Source organism: Ctenocephalides felis, unplaced genomic scaffold (assembly GCF_003426905.1).
Source record: "Ctenocephalides felis isolate EL2017-DRISC unplaced genomic scaffold, ASM342690v1 CF-g0.4_SCAFFOLD_01886, whole genome shotgun sequence".
Classification (NCBI taxonomy): Eukaryota; Metazoa; Arthropoda; class Insecta; order Siphonaptera; family Pulicidae; genus Ctenocephalides; species Ctenocephalides felis.
This window is the reverse complement of record NW_020538040.1, coordinates 106379482-106398438: the sequence shown is the minus strand read 5'-3', so window position 1 is coordinate 106398438 and position 18957 is coordinate 106379482. Positions and strand designations below refer to the sequence as shown.

The following is an 18957-nucleotide window of genomic DNA, read 5'->3' as shown; positions in this document are numbered from 1 at the left end:
GTTTTAACGGTAGAGACCATAGTCTTCTAAATCATACAAAAATATTACGGCCCCACGACAACTCGTTTAGCTTTAAAAATTCGTCAAAGTTTGCAAAAATTAGTATAGTTTTTTTGGCATTGTCAAATTTAGACCTTTCATCGACGATTGCTCAAAAACGTCTGAACCAATTTTAGAAATTTAAAAACCATTTGTTGTGTCTCCATGAGGACTATCGCTTGTCAGTATTGTGCGACAATCGGCCGAGCCGTTTCTTTGAAATTTGGAAAAAAGATTTAAACTTTTCGTCCACATTTAAGCACAAACTACCGAATCGATTTTAAAAAATCAAAAACTGTTCGGAAGATATTAGTTGGGAATAATATTGATTAGTTTTAGGTGAAAATCTACCGAGCCGTTTGCTTGTATTTCGTCGTTGAAAAAAATATTTGAGCCGATTTTTATGAAACTTTTTTGATGATATATATCATGATCTTATACAACTTATTGAAATATTACGGCCTTACAACAAGTAGTTTAATTTTGAAAATTTATGAAAGTTTGAGAAAATGAGTAGTTTTTTTGACGTTTGTTAAAATTAAAATTAGACGATTTACTTTGTTTATCGATAGAGTACTTGGTCTTAATGAACACACTAAACCATTAAAATCCTACGGCAACTGGTTTAATTATAAAAATTATTGAAATTTGAAAATTTGCCTTTAGAAAATACTCCGAGTTAACGTCTTTGTTTTCAATTATGTGTGATATTGTACATCCACTGGGAATACCTTGAATCCCCCATAAATTAATTTATTTTTACTGATTAAGTCGATTATTAACACATTTCGGAAAGTTCATGTAACTTGCCTAAAGGCAAAATACCAATACAAACTAGTTAAAAAATGGTTTGAATATTACACATTGATGGAAAACGAACACATACGAAATACGAAGGCGAATACATATACACGATGAATTTTTTAAAAGCGCGGCCAAATAATCCAAACTTTAATTATCATAAGTTTCAACTTGTTTTTGAGATATCGGTGGTGGACCTTTTTACCCGCAAATCTTTAAGCCCCGCTCTATCTATATATATATATATATATATATATATATATATATATATATTAAATTTGTTACATACTCATTGAGGACTATAAAAACTTTTCAATTATGACCCCCCCCTGACGCCGAAGCTGGATCCGCCACTGTTCTTAGTATTTTAAAATTTAATGGCGCCCACGAGAAGATTCGAACTTCTGACCCCCGCCTTAGAAGGGCGGTGCTCTATCCACTGAGCTACGTGGGCATAACATTTACCATAAGTAATCTTAACTTGTTTGATTAAAAAATGCAATTATTAATTGGTTACTTTTCAATAAAAAAATAATATTATTATATTTAATATTATTTTGATATTTCATTATGTACTTTTAAGCAATAATTTTTTTAAAAAAAATAAAATATTTTCATTTTTTTATATTATAATAATTTTTGTAATTTAATAATTGTTCATTCCTAATATAGAAATAATTTATATATGGATTTTTATTAATTAAATATTGAAAAAGAAAAGGAAGAAAAATATGTCTAGTGAAATAAGTACAAAAAGTGATAATCAAAAAAGAAAAGTAATGCTGGTGTCACAATAACTACAGAACATTAACACAACTGCAGGAATAACAGCAGCTTGTGTTGCTGCAGCACCTATGACTGGTGGGCTTCATTATTACCAGCTGCTATTGGTGGAATTGCTGTTGGTACAACTTTAATAGCTAGTGGAATGGCTACTACTACAAATTTTGGAAGAAAAGAATCAAGAATTAACAAATTTTTAAGAACAAATCATACTATCCCCACAGTAAGAGTATCAAAAGAAAATGTTAATCCTAATGACATTAAAGAATCACGATTTAACGAATTTTTAAAATTAAGTGGTTTTGTTTCTACAAAAAGAGTATCAAAAGCAAATATTACTCCTGATTACATTAAAGTATCTAATGAACTGAAAAACGAAAATGAAAGAAAAATTCGAAATTGAAAGAAAATTTCGAAAATGAAAGAAAAAAAGAAAAACGAAAAACGAAATGAAAAATTCATCAAAAGAACCAGTTATGAGAACCAGAAGTTTAACAGTAACTTCTGTCTAAAAAGAAAACAAATTACATATTCATTTAAAAAATATTAAATTATGATTCATAAAATATATTATACAAAAATAATTAATTTATATTATAATTACTTTATAATTTAATAAATGTTAATACCTAATATAGAAATAATTTTTATATTAGGATTTTTATTAAATTAAATTTAAATGAAAAGGACAAAGATTAAAAGATATGCCTCAAAAAATCGAATATTATTTAGCAAAGCAGAACTTAAAGGGCTTACTAAAACACAAATACATTCATTTACAAACACTGTCAATAAACAAGAAATTGATAAATTTATTTTAAGTATCATTAAAGCAAATGATAATAATGGGTTACCAATTTGAAGACAATTATTGCAACTATTAACTCCATATCAAGTTTCAACAATAACACCAACTTAATTCCCTTATTTACAAAAAATAATTTACTGCTTTATGCTTTTTCAAAAAAACAAATTCAATCATTTACAACAGAACAATAAAAAATTTCAGTTATAATAAATTTCGCTACTAGAAAAAGGAATAGAAAAGCATTAAAAACAATTAATAATCAATTAACAATAGAATATGATTTTTATGAATTTAAATTTCAAATTGAATCATTAACTCCAAAACAATTAGAATGATTCACTTCTAATCAAAAGGCAGCATTTACCAAAGAACAAATACAAGTTTTTACAAAAGAACAAAATAAGCTTTTAATAAACCATCTATACAAACAAGAAATCAACAATTAAATTCAAATTTAATGTGAATAATATAAATGCTATTTTTGAAACCGAATCATTACCTAAAACAAATAATCCAATAATACCTTCATGATAAAAAGTAATGCCTAATATTTAGGCATTACTTTTTATTGCAATTAAATTATTTTGTTTTTATTTTTTATAACTAAAATTTCATACTTTTTTATATAAGAATAAGAATAAGAATTTTAATTAAGTTATAATTAAAATATGAAATTTGATTAAACATTAGAATAATGATTTAATATATTTTAATTAAAATATAGTTATTATTGTTAATTATTTAGTATTAAGAGAGGGAAAAATATATGAACCAAGATTTGCAAAAACTTTTCCATGAAATGGATTTTAATGATGTTAATAATGAATTTAATCATGCTACTATTAAAAAAGTACAATATTTTCATCATAATCAACAAGTAATAATTACAATCAACTTACCTAATTTTCTAACAACTACTACTTTAAAAAGTTTTGAACAACATTTTGAAAAATTACCTGTTTCGAATATTAGTGTCGATTTTAATGTTTCCCTTACTGCTGATGAATCAACTGTATTAACATATTTTCATTATATTAAAACTCATAAATTGCAACTATTAGCTGGCATTTATTATTCTTTACCCGACTCAGCAATTAATTATAAAAATAATATTATTACCATTACTATTCATAATAGTATTGAAGAAAAATTAATAACTAATGAATTTTTACAATTTATTAACTACTTTCAACATATGGTTTTAAAAAAATTCAATTAAAAACTAAAATAAATAAAGCAGAGCAACCATTTATTAGTTATGAAAATGAATCTAAAGCAGAAATTAGCAAAATTACTAATAATTTAAAACTAAAATTCCTAACAATAATATAAGTAAAAATTTTAATACAACTACTTATCGCAACTAGTTGGTTTGGTATTTAGCCTTGAGGCAAATTACATGAACTTCCCGATATGTGTAAATAATCGACTTGATCAAAAAAATGTGTAAATAATATACTTCATCAATCCTACTTTAAAAAAAAACGATAATAATTTTAGCAAAGTTTGACGAATTTTTAAAATTAAACTACTTGTTGTAAGGCCGTAATATTACAGTAAGTTCTATAAGACCATGATGTATATCGCCAAAAAAAGTTCCATGAAAAACGGCTTAAATTTTTTTTCAACAGTTAATTACAAGAAAACGGCTCGGTAGATTTTCACCTAAAATTAATCAGTACCATTCCCAAATGATATCTTTCGAACAGTTTTTGATTTTTCAAAATCGGTTCGGTAGGATGAGCTTAAATGTGGACGAAAGTTTAACACTTTTTTTCAACATTTAATTACAAGAAAACGGCTCGGTAGATTTTCACATAAAATTAATCAGCATCATTCCCAAATGATATCTTTCGAACAGTTTTTGATTTTTCAAAATCGGTTCGGTAGGATGAGCTTAAATGTGGACGAAAATTTAACACTTTTTTTCAACAGTTAATTACAAGAAAATGGCTCGGTAGATTTTCACATAAAATTAATCAGCATCATTCCCAAATGATATCTTTCGAACAGTTTTTGATTTTTCAAAATCGGTTCGGTAGGATGAGCTTAAATGTGGACGAAAATTTAACACTTTTTTTCAACAGTTAATTACAAGAAAACGGCTCGGTAGATTTTCACATAAAATTAATCAGCATCATTCCCAAATGATATCTTTCGAACAGTTTTTGATTTTTCAAAGTCGGTTCGGTAGGATGAGCTCAACGTGGACGAAAATTTAACACTTTTTTTCAACATTTAATTACAAGAAAACGGCTCGGTAGATTTTCACCTAAAATTAATCAGTACCATTCCCAATGATATCTTTCGAACAGTTTTTGATTTTCAAAATCGGTTCGGTAGGATGAGCTCAAATGTGGACGAAAATTTAACACTTTTTTTCAACATTTAATAACAAGAAAACGGCTCGGTAGATTTTCACCTAAAATTAATCAGTACCATTCCCAAATGATATCTTTCGAACAGTTTTTGATTTTTCAAAATCGGTTCGGTAGGATGAGCTCAAATGTGGACGAAAATTTAACACTTTTTTTCAACATTTAATTACAAGAAAACGGCTCGGTAGATTTTCACCTAAAATTAATCAGTACCATTCCCAAATGATATCTTTCGAACAGTTTTTGATTTTTCAAAATCGGTTCGGTAGGATGAGCTTAAATGTGGACGAAAGTTTAACACTTTTTTTCAACATTTAATTACAAGAAAACGGCTCGGTAGATTTTCACATAAAATTAATCAGCATCATTCCCAAATGATATCTTTCGAACAGTTTTTGATTTTTCAAAATCGGTTCGGTAGGATGAGCTTAAATGTGGACGAAAATTTAACACTTTTTTTCAACAGTTAATTACAAGAAAACGGCTCGGTAGATTTTCACATAAAATTAATCAGCATCATTCCCAAATGATATCTTTCGAACAGTTTTTGATTTTTCAAAGTCGGTTCGGTAGGATGAGCTCAAACGTGGACGAAAATTTAACACTTTTTTTCAACATTTAATTACAAGAAAACGGCTCGGTAGATTTTCACCTAAAATTAATCAGTACCATTCCCAAATGATATCTTTCGAACAGTTTTTGATTTTTCAAAATCGGTTCGGTAGGATGAGCTCAAATGTGGACGAAAATTTAACACTTTTTTTCAACATTTAATAACAAGAAAACGGCTCGGTAGATTTTCACCTAAAATTAATCAGTACCATTCCCAAATGATATCTTTCGAACAGTTTTTGATTTTTCAAAATCGGTTCGGTAGGATGAGCTTAAATGTGGACGAAAGTTTAACACTTTTTTTCAACATTAATTACAAGAAAACGGCTCGGTAGATTTCACATAAAATTAATCAGCATCATTCTCAAATGATATCTTTCGAACAGTTTTTGATTTTTCAAAATCGGTTCGGTAGGATGAGCTTAAATGTGGACGAAAATTTAACACTTTTTTTCAACAGTTAATTACAAGAAAACGGCTCGGTAGATTTTCACCTAAAATTAATCAGCATCATTCCCAACTAATATCTTTCGAACAGTTTTTGATTTTTTAAAATCGGTTCGGTAGAATGAGCTTAAATGTGGACGAAAAGTTCAACACTTTTTTTCAAATTACAAAGAAACGGCTTGGCAGATCGTTGCACAAAACTGACAAACGATAGTTCTCACCGAAATACATCAAATGGCTTTTAAATTTCCAAAATCGGTTCAGGCGTTTTTGAGAAAACGTCGATCAAAAGTCTAATTTTGACAAATGCCAAAAAGACCATACTGATTTTTGCAAACTTTGACGAATTTTTAAAGCTGAACCAGTTGTCGTAGGGCCGTAATATTTTAGTATGACCTAGAAAACTATGGTATCTATCGTCAAAAAAATAATCATAAAAATCGTCAAATTTTTTTTTTTAAAACTTTATTACAAGAAAACGGCCCGGCCGATCTTTACCAAAAACTAATCAGCACGATTCCCAACCAATATCTATCGAACGGTTTTTGAATTTTCAGAATCGATTCAGAATTGCGGGCTAAAACGTGGACGAAAAATTTTCCACTTTTCTGCAATTTACAAAGAAACGGCCGGGCCGATCGCCGCACAAAACTCAGAGACGATAGTCCTCATCGAGATACATCAAATGGCTTTTAAATTTTTGAAATCGGTCCAACCGTTTTGGAGAAAACGTCGATTTACGGCAAAAAATCTGTTCACACACACACACACACACACATACACACACACACACACACACACACACACATACTTTTTCCAAATTTGGTCTCATTCGATTCAGAATGGCTTGAAACGTCGAGAAAACATAAAATTAGCGAATCGGATTTTTTGATGAAAACATAAACTTCTCCTTCGGGAAGTTAAAAAAGCAAAAGTTAATTTAGAAATAACAGACCCAACTCATAGCATTAAAGATATCATTGGTGATGAACCCAATATTATTATTAGTGGTAAAGTTTTTAAAATTAATAAATTTTTAACTAAAACTCAAAAATGATTTTATTCATTTTGAATTACTGATTATAGTGATGCAATTACTTGCAAAGCATTTATTAATAGCGATCAACCAGATGAGAAATTTGATAATATTAAAGTTGATGATTGAATAAAAATTAATGCTAATAGTCGTTATGATAATTATAGTAAAGAACAAGTACTATGAATTGATGATTTAATTATTGATTTAAATAATAAAAATACTAACGATAATGATGATGCTAAAACTAAAAGAATTGAATTTCATACTCATACTAAAATGAGTGCTATGGATGGTATTACTTCAGCAAGTGATTATATTAATCAAGTAGCTAAATGAGGACACCAAGCAATTGGTTTTACTGATCACTTAAATGTACAAGCATACCCAGATATTGCTAATGCCGCTAAAAAACATCCAAACTTAAAAGTAATGTATGGTGTTGAAATGGATTTAATCCCCAATAATATTAGTATTACTAAAAATAATATTAATACATCATTATTAGATTTAGAATACATTATTCTTGACTTAGAAACAACTGGTTTATCAACCAATTACCACGAAATTATTGAATTTGGTTATACAATTGTTAAAGACAACATTATTTTAAAACAAGATACAATTTTAATTAAACCAAATAATCCCGTACCTGAACATATTACTGAACTTACTAGTATTACCAATGTTATGTTAAAAGATAAACAAACATTACAACAAATATTGCCAACAATTATTGAAATAATTGGCAATAAAACAATAGTTGCTCATAATGCTAACTTTGACTTTGGTTTTTTACAAGCAGCCTTTAAATAATCCTGTCATTGATACTTTGCAATTATCTAGAGCAATTCTACCACAACTAAAATATTATCGATTAGGTACTATTTGTCGTACTTATGGCATTAAATATGATGATGAAATTGCCCACCGTGCTGATTATGATGCTAATGTATTAGCACAAGTATTTTTAAAAATGTTACAACAATTAAAAACAGAATTTAATTGTATTAATTTACAAGAAATTAATAACTTAATTAATGAACAAATTAATTTTAAACTTCGTGGTGAACATATTACTATTTTTGCAAAAAATCAATTAGGATTTAAAGATTTATATCAATTAGTTTCACTATCTCATACAAAGTATTTTTATAAAACACCAAAAATCATATCAGAAGCAATTAATGAAAATAGAAAAGAACTATTAATTGGTAGTAGTTGTATAAATGGTGCTGTTTTTGAAACAGCATTAAATAAAAGTGAAGAAGAACTAATTAAAATAATGAAATGATTTGATTTTATTGAAATCCAACCACCTGCTGTTTATAAACACTTAATACAGTTAGGAAATATTACTAAAGAACAATTACATGATACTATTAAAAAAATTATTAATAATGCTCTTAAATTAAATAAATTAGTAATTGCTACTAGCGATGCCCACTATTTACATCCCCATGAAAAAATGTATCGTGATGTTATTATTAATAGTAAAGCAATTGGTGGTTTGTTACACCCATTATTTGATCGTAAAGGTAAAGTTACATCATATCCCGATCAACATTTAAGAACTACTAATCAAATGTTAACAGAATTTAACTTTTTAGATGACCCTAATTTAATTAATGATATTGTTATTAATAATCCTTTGCAATTAGCAAAACAATTTGCAATGGTTAAACCAATTAAAGATGGCTTATTTACACCAAGTATTGTTAATGTTGATACTAAATTACGTAATCTTTGTTATGAACAAGCATGAAATCGTTACGGTAATCCATTACCAACATATGTAGAAAAACGTTTAACTCGCGAATTAGATGCAATTATTACTCATGGTTTTGCTGTTGTTTATTGAATTGCACACAAATTAGTAGAAAAATCTTTACAAGATGGTTATCTTGTTGGTAGTCGTGGCTCAGTTGGTTCATCTTTAGTAGCTACTTTTGCTAACATTACTGAGGTTAACCCACTACAACCACACTATTTATGTCCACAATGTAAAACTAGTGAATTTATTAGTAATGGTTCTTATAAGTGTGGTTATGATTTACCAAAAAAAATATGTTCACAATGCAATATTGATTTAATTACTGATGGTCATGATATTCCTTTTGAAACATTCTTAGGATTTGATGGTGATAAAACACCTGATATTGATTTAAACTTTTCTGGTGAATATCAAAATAAAGCTCATGATTTTACTAAAGAAATGTTTGGTGAAGAAAATGTTTTTCGTGCTGGAACAATTTCAACAATTGCAAATAAAACAGCTTATGGTTATGATAAAGCTTATGCAGAAAAAAATTGGTCAATCAGATATGCGTGCAGCAAAACTAGAGTTACTAAGTCATGGATGTGTTGGTATTAAAAGAACAACTGGTCAACATCCTGGTGGTATTATTGTTGTACCAAAAGAATATAATATTAACGATTTTACACCAATTAATTTTCCAGCTGATGATACTAGTTCTACATGAAAAACTACCCACTTTGATTTTAATGTTATTCATGATAATCTATTAAAATTAGATATTCTAGGTCACGTTGATCCAACAGCATTAAAAATGTTAGAAAATTTAACTGGTATTGATCCAAAAACTATTCCTAATCAAGATGAAAAAGTTTTATCATTATTTTCTAATTTAAGTGCCTTAAATATTACTAGTGATGATTTACTTGGTGAAAAAACAGGAGCAATTGGTATCCCTGAATTTGGTACTGGTTTTGTTCGTAAAATGTTAAGTGATACATTACCTACTTCATTTTCTGAATTAGTACAAATATCTGGTTTATCACATGGTACTAATGTTTGATTAAATAATGCTGATGAATTAATTTCACAACAAGGTTTAAAACTAAAAGATGTAATTGGTTGTCGTGATGATATTATGACTTATTTAGTATATCAAGGCTTACCAGCAAAAATTGCCTTTAACATTATGAAAGATGTCCGTAAAGGAAAAGGCATTAAACAAGAATATGAAAAGTTAATGCAAGAAAAGAAAGTTCCTAATTGATACATTAAATCTTGCAAAAAAATTAAATATATGTTTCCTAAAGCACACGCTACTGCTTATGTATTAATGGCATGAAGAGTAGCTTGATTTAAAGTTTATTATCCGCATGAATATTATGCTACTTATTTTACAACAAGATGTGAAATTTTGATATTAAAACTATGTTACAAGGCATTGGTGCTATTACTAATAAATTAAAAGATATTAATAACAGATTAAGAAAAAATGATGGTCAAAAAAATACAGTTACTACTAAAGAAAAAGATTTAATCCCATTATTAGAAGTAGCATTAGAAATGAATGCTAGAAATATTAAATTTAGCAATATTAGTTTAGAACATTCTGATGCTAAACTTTTTCAAGTTAAAATAATAAATGGTGAAAAACAAATTCTACCACCTTTTATTACTTTAGATGGATTGGGTGAAATTGTGGCTAATTCAATTGTTAAAGCAAGGAGTGAACAAGCAATTACTTCAAAAAATGATTTACAACTACGAACTAATATTACTAAAACTAATTATCAACTATTAAATGAGTTAGGAATATTAGAACATTTAGAAGAAAATACACAATTAATGTTAGAATTATAATACAAAGAAAAAAGAAAAGATGTGGGATTATTATGTATAAATTAAGTAACAAAGCCAACTTTTATATACGTTTATCTGCATTAATAATGATAATTTTATTTTAATTATTGATTTAATTAGTGCAATATATTATCCAATGGAAAAATTTGAAGATTTAGGATATGGTGAACGAGTAAGTAACTACTATGCTTTTTTTACTACTGAGAGTAATTATATGGTTGTTATTTATTTTTGTGTTTATTTATTTGATTCTTATTTTCGTGGTACTAAACCAAGTTTTCAAACTCGATTAGCAGTAACTGTTTATATTACTATTACGATGTTAGTATTTTGAATAGGTATTTTCACTGCTGAGCAAGATCCAAAACAATACAGTGCTTATAATTGAATTGCAACATTAATTTTACACTTATTAATGCCAATAATTATGATTACTAGCTTATTGTTACATCAGGTCATCAATATATTAATATGAAACAACAACATAAAATATATTTATGATTAATTGTTATTTATCCAGCAATTTATTGTATTGTTATTCTAATTAGAGGTCACTTACGTTATTTAGATTTTATAGAAACTGGTCATCCACCAAGAGATACATGATATCCATATTTTTTCTTTGATTATTCAAATGGTGAATATGGATGATTAATCGCTGCTAGTGCCGTTGTTTTTGTTTTTGGTTTAGTTTTCAGTTTACAATATTTTTATATTTGAATTAATAACTTAATGTTCAAACGTTATCAAACTTCTGAACATCGTTTATATGATTTTTATCAAAAAATATTACGTCAACTTAATAAAAAAAGAAAGCAAAATTAAAAAGAAAAGAAAAAAGTAAAAATTTAAAACATATCTTATATTCCTTACATGATAAATATTATTGATATAATTAAATAAAAAAGAAAAGTTAGGTGATTGTAATTGAAAATTAACTTGAAAACAATGTTAAAACATGCACAAATTAACAAATACGCAATCCCAAGTTTTAACTTTGATAATTTAGAAATGTTAATTGCAATTACTAATGCAGCCAAAAACAAAAAGCACCAATATGTTTAATGATAACACCTAACACTATTAATTGTATTGATTTAAAATATGTACTTGCTATTACTAACAATGTTATTAATCGTGCAAAAGTACCAATTTTTTTACAACTAGACCACTGTCTTGATCCACACTTTATTAAAACTAAAATTACATCTGATTTTAGTTCAGTTATGTTAAATTACAGCAACTATCCAATTAAAGAAAATATTGAAAAAACTAAAGATATTGTTCATTTTGCTGCTCCTTTGGGTATTGTTATTGAATCAGAGATTTTTTACAATAATACAAAAGGAGATATTACTAATGATATTAATTTAATTGAACAAGCAATATTATTTAGAAATAAAACTAATATTAATGGTCTTGTATTTACTGCTATCAATAGTCATCATCAAGATAATAGACAACATTTAAAAATTTCTTTAATTAAAGAAATTGCTATTAAAATGCCTGAAATTTTTTTAGTATTACATGATAATGTTACTATTAATAATAAACAATTAGCTCTAGCAATTAAAGCTGGTATTACTAAAGTTAATATTAGCAGTGATTTAAAAAAGATTTATGTTGAAAGTCTAAAAAAAAGTTTGCAAACTAACTCTAATTTATCTAATATTAATACCTTAATAGAAAATGCAATGATAGCTATTCAGAAATTTGTTGAAGAAAAAATAATTCTCTTAGGAGCAAATAATCGATATAAATTTAGTTTTTATACTTATAGATTTTATTTCAAAATAAAAAGTGAACAATATTGTTCACTTAAAATAGTTACTATTTAATTTTTTTAAAATATAAATAATTAAGAAAATTGCTCAAAACTTTTTCATTCAAATTTATTATCCTATTTATAATAGGATTTTATTATAAAGTAAAGATTAAAAAAATATATCTTTAATAGTAATAGCAATAAAGATAACTAAAAATAATATAGCTCCAGCAATACTGACAATAATTTTATATTTTTCATTTAATTTTTTTCTTGTTACCGCTTCAACTGCATTTTCAACAAATTTATAACCATCCAATGGTGGAATTGGTAACATATTTATAAAAATAAATTAGATGATAATAATGCTGCTCAACGAAAATATGTACTTGCTGCTTGTGTTGATGATAAATCAGGATTTAAAAAACTATTAGTTGATTTAACAATACCAACAGGTCCTGATAAATTTTGTCAATGAAAAGTAACTAATTGTCCTAATGCTTGTAAAAGACTGTAACTATCTTTAAAAGTATCAATGATACCATTACTAATAACTTACCCTGCATTTAAATAATAACTACCTTGACTAACACCAATGAATAGTACCCCTTTTTGTTCTACAGGTTTAAAAGTAACAGTTTTATCATTTTTATTATCAAAAGTAATTTTGTAATCAGCAATAACTGTACCATTAGCAGTCTTTTTATTATATTTACTTAATCATGTTTGTAAATCATAATATGATTTAATTGATTGTTTAGATTCAATATCACCAGTATTATAAATACTAGTAATAGCATCAGTATCTGAAATTGGTAAACTTGGATTATCTTTATTATATTTTTGAACAGCTTCATATAATGGTCCTGTTGTTGCATAGGTTGGTGGCAAGTTAGGATCATATTTATGTGGATAAATTCCATATCCAATCATTAATAAAATAAAAGCTAATAATAAATTCATTAGTGCACCTGCACTAATGAAAGCTGCTTTTTTACCACGTTGCAAGTTTTCCATCATTCGTTACTATCAATTACTTCATCTTCTCGTCCTTTAGGAGCATCAGCAATTTCTGAAGCAATAGAAACATAACCACCCAATGGTAATAGTCTAAAGTATAACGTGTTTCTTTTTTACCTCACTGCAAAAGTTTTGGTCCCATACCAATAGCAAATTCATATACATATGCTCCTGATAATTTAGCAATTACAAAATGAGCAAATTCATGCAAGGTAATTAAAAATAATATTGTAAATAAACCAATTAAAATGGCTAAAAATATATACATAACTTCATCCTTAAATTTTATATATTAAGCAATAGCTGCTAGAGTAATTAGAAAACCAAAAATAACTACTGTTGAAAATGAATCTAAACGATCTAATAATCCTCCATGTCCAGGTAGAATATTTGAAAAATCCTTAACATAATAATTACGTTTCAAATAAGAAAATAATAAATCACCCATTTGACTAGCAATTGAAAGAATAAAACTAGTAGCAAAATAAGCAATATAGATTGGTGCTTACTATTAACTTCTAAAAAAGGTAAGGGATTATAATTACTTGTTTCTAAAAAAACAGTTACTGTTATCATACTTAAAATAATTGCTGTTATTAAACCAGTAATAGCACCTTCTCAAGTTTTATTTGGTGATACACTTGGTGCCATTTTGGTTTTACCATAAATTATACCACCAATAAAAGCACCAACATCATTAGACATAACAATAATGAATAAAAACAATAATGTTGGTCATCCTAATTTTGAAAGTTTAATTTCTGATAACATTAAAAAATTAACAGCTTTAACAATAAACACTAAATAAATAATTCAAGTAAAAATAAAAATAACATCACTTAATTGAAAATTTTTACTTCGTCAAGCAATTAAAATAAAAATACAAATGAAAAATAATAAAATTAATAAAGTCATTCAAGTTTCAAATCAATAATGATTATAAATATATGGACCAAAAGTTTCTTTACCAAGCGGAACTCATAAAAGTATGACTCCTGTTAAAATTATAGAAATTTTAAGTACAATTGATCAATTTGATTCTTTTTTAAATTAATAATTTCTCATAAACAACCAATAAAAATTAAAGTATTAATTATCATAAATGTATAGGCTGATCACTGTGGTTTATTACCAAAAATTGGTTCTAAATAAACTGCCCCAATAAACATTCATAATACACCACAAGCAATTAACATAAAGCTTGTAAGAATACGATTTCGATAGGTTCTAAAAAAATTACTAAGTTTTGCAAAAAAAGAAACTTTAGATTTTATATTTTCTTTATTTATTATCTTTTTTTTCACAATATTTAACCCCTAACTATTTATTGCTTTATTGCTAAATTTTCATTAAATCAGCTTTTTATTGTTTTCTATTAATACAAGTTCTTTAATTTTACTATCAGTTAAATCTTGAATTGTAGTTTCTGCATGCTTTTCTTGATCTTCTGGTAATTTTATTTTTTCAGATTTTGAACAGCATCACGTCGACAATTACGGATTTTAACTTTATATTCTTCAATTTTTTTACTCAAATCTTTAACTAAAGTTTTACGAACGTCTTCTGTAATTGTGGGAAAATTAAACGTATATTTTCTGCTTCGCTTTTAATTTGTAATTTCAAATCAGCTTTTGTAACAGCTTCTGTAATGTCTTTAATTAACTACGATCATATGGTTAATTAATAATTGATGTGCTTCTGCTACTTTAACTTGGGCAATATTACTTAAACTATCAACACCACCATAACATCTAACATTAATTCCTTCTAAGATATTAGGATTAGCTCTTCCGGTGCGAATTTTGTTAATTCATTTTTATAACGTAAAATTATTTCATTCATCAGATTTGTGGATTCTAAAATAATAACTTCCATATTTGTTTTCCTCCTAGTTAATAATTTTAAGTTGTTTTTAAATCAAACTATAAAAATTATATAATAATTTTTATTAAAACCAATGGAAAACTATTTAAAAAAATAAAAAACATCATTAATTAATGATGTTTTTTTATTAATATCTTTGGATTTTATTTTCATCATTGTTTAAATCAACTAATATAAAAATATCACCAATAATACCTAATGCAGCACCAAAGATAATTCCTAATATTACTAAAGCAATTTTTTGATCAGTAGTCGCTTCACCTTTACTTACTTTTTTGTATAAAATAAAACCGGGTATTGTTCATAATAAAGGAATTATAAATATTGATTCTAAAATAAAAAACAATAAATATTAATATACTTCCTGCTTTTAACATTTTTCTCCTTCTTTAATTTTATAATTAATAATATCACTTAATAAAATTGAAATATACAATTGTGTCCTCACTTAAAGTTTAGTTTTTTAACTTATAAATGTTATCACTTAATTTACTATTGATTTCAAATGTCTAATTATTAATAATTTTCATTTATATTAATAGTAACAAAAAAATATGATAATTAACAACAACTGTCATTATATTTTTTAAAATATTTAATGAACAGCAGTTGATGGTATACCACAGTCTATTCTAGGTAAAAGATGAACATCACCAAAATATATTGCTAAATAAACTTTTAAATTTCTAAAATTTCCTGTTACTAATGGACCATCAGCAACGCTAGCATGAAACTGGGTACTAACATTTGTATTTAATAGTTGAACTAGAGAATCAAATTGTTTTTGTTTACTTTCTGATTTTATTACTAATTTAAAATCAGTAACAGATTCACCTTGTTTAAATCCTTGCGCAGCAGTTAATTTTAAACCATTTTTTATCACTAATAAGTTCAGTAATAACTATTTTGAAATGTATAACCCATCATTTTTAGCAGTATTGATAGTATAAGATTTTAATACACTATCATCATCTTTACTTATAATATCAATTTTACAAGTACCAACAAGAACTTTAAAATCAGTTCCTGTATTATTTTCTTCAGTTTTACCTGCTTCAGTACTTGTAACTTTTGCAGATAAGGTAGTAATTTTTTTTAACATCATCAGGTGAATATTCTTCATTTTCACTACCACTTGTAATTCCTAATTCTTTCAAAAATGCTGCAGCATCAGCATCTTTTGCTTGATTTGGATTTCTAATTTCGTTTGCGTTTAATAAACTGTTTTTAAAATTAGTCATTATAATTTTGTGTCATCAGCCTCAATTGAATACTTCTCTTTACCAGTAGTATCATCCTTCTTTAATTCTTGATTAATTAAACTTGTATTTTCATCACTATATCATCCTAATAATTTTGCATATTTTCCATTTAATATTGGTGCTTTTGTTTCAAAGTCACAGGCAACAATTGAACTTGCTGCAGTTGTAGTTAAAGCAGTAGCAGCCATTAATTGTAATAATGTTTTTATATTTTTCATATAATGTTTTCTCCTCTTTTAGATAATTTTCTAAAAAATATAAATTATTTTCTGCTATTTATTATTAATTGAAACTATTTTTATAATTTTAATAAATTAATAAAATTTTTTAAGTGATAAAAAAGAATATAAATTAAAAAAAATTGCAATTGCAATCTTTTAAAATATTTAATGATTAAGCAGGCATTTTGTCAACTTTAAAACTTACTACTTTACTTCACCAAACATTACTCTTAAAAATACATCAGTAGTAGTATCATTAGGGTACTTGTTTATAGCAGTTCCACCATCAGTAGTAGATCAAACTAATTTTTGACCACCAATTAACTTAACTAAAGAATCATATAGATTTTTTTCTTTAGTTTTTCCATCAGCTCAAGGTAAAGATGTAAGAACATCTCCATCTTTTTTAAAATTATTTTCTTTAGTCAATGCTAAATTGGTCTTTATAACAATTGCTGCCCTTCAGCAGGGACACCTAATGTATCTTCCTTAAGAGTATTAATAGTATATTTTTTACAGATTTGCATCATCTCCAGTTGCCTTATCCTAATATTAAATTGACAAGTACCAGCAGCTACATTAAAATCAGTTTTTCCACTATTTGCTTCAATTTTACTTGATTCAGTACTTTCAACTTTTGCAGATAAAGCAGTAATTTTTTTAACATCATCAGCTGAATAAAACTTCTTGCTATCAGGTGTAAATCCTAAATCTTTTAAAAAGGCTGCAAGCATCATCACTTACTGCTTGACTTTTATCAGAATCAGTACCAGTACCTGCTTTTAATAATTTTTGGTTAAATTTAGTTGCTGTAATTTTTGTATTATCAGCAGCACTAACAGCAATTGAAAAACTTTCTTTACCAGCAGTACTTTCATCCTTTTTTAGTTCTTGATTAATTGTACTTGTATTTTCATCACTATATCAGCCTAGTAATGCTGCATATTTGCCATTCAATGCTGGCGCTTTTGTTTGAGTTCCACATGCAACAACTGAACTTGCTGCAACTGTTGTTAAAGCAGCAGCACCCATTAGTCGTAGTAATGTTTTCATGTTTCTCATATTGTTTTTACCCCTTAGATAATTTTTCTGAAAAATATAAACTATTTTCTGCTCTTAATTATACATTCTTTTTTATTTGGTGCTCTTTTTATAATATTTTTCATTATTAAGTGTTATTTTGATTTTTTTAAGAAAATAATTTCAAAAATGTTAGGATTAAATTGTTCATTAACTGAACATTCTTATTATTTTTATATATACTCTACAGTACTTCCAAGATTATTGAGTATACAATGTAAAAAGACCTGAAAATTTTTCAGGTTTTTTTATATTTAAAAAGAATAGAAAATAAAAATACATTTTTTTAATTAAAATTTCAAGGACAGAAGATTATTAGAAAAATTAATTTATTAAATTTTGTTCGCTTATAACTGTGTTTTTAATAGTCTAATTGTTCTTTATGAATTTGAATGTTTTCTGGATTATTATTATTTAAAATAATTTGATTCATTATATTTCTTTGACTATTAGAAGTAGAAGTACATTTTCCTGAATTTTCTTCAATTTTATTTTTAATATATTCAGATAATTCAAATAAATTTAATGCTTTCTCATTTATTTTTAAGTTACTATTTTCAGTAATTTGTAAATTATTTTGAACAAATACTACAAGGCTAAAAATTTAAATGTTTTAAATTAATGTTTTCTTTTTTTAAAAGATACAGAATAGTTCTAACATGACTTCTATTTTGATAAAGAGGAGATGGAATAAATTCTTGTCTTTCACCATGATATTGTATTCAATTTTTTTTAAAATAATCTCCATAAGTTTTTAAAGATCAATTTTTAGTCTCAATTATAAAAATACAACTATTTAAAATTAATAAATGATCAATTTGATTAATTTTTCCTTCAACAGATGGTAAATATGATTTGTTAAATAATTGTAAATCTTCTTCATTAAACATACTTATTATTTTTTCTTTAACAATTAATTCACCTTTAATACCTAACGTATTATTTAAATTATCACTATATTGATAAGGATGTTCAAAATTTTTTTAAATTGGATAAATTTTTTCATAATTTTTAATTCGATTTTCTAATTCTATCATTTGATAAGAATATCTATTTCTTGACTTTTTTCTAAATTAAAATAATTTTTTTATATTTTAAATATTTATTTGCCAATATAATAATAGTTAAAATTGAAACAATAATTATAGAAAATATAATAATTATAGTTATTCAAACATTATTAACAATTCATTTTTCTAAACCTT

At 26.1% G+C, this 18957-nt stretch overlaps 1 non-coding gene across 1 annotated transcript; it reads right to left on the bottom strand.

The window, feature by feature from the left end:
* Positions 1 to 1221: 1221 nt before the first annotated feature.
* Positions 1222 to 1294, bottom strand: Trnar-ucu. Its single transcript has one exon. It is a non-coding gene; the product is annotated as a tRNA-Arg (tRNA).
* Positions 1295 to 18957: the final 17663 nt, after the last annotated feature.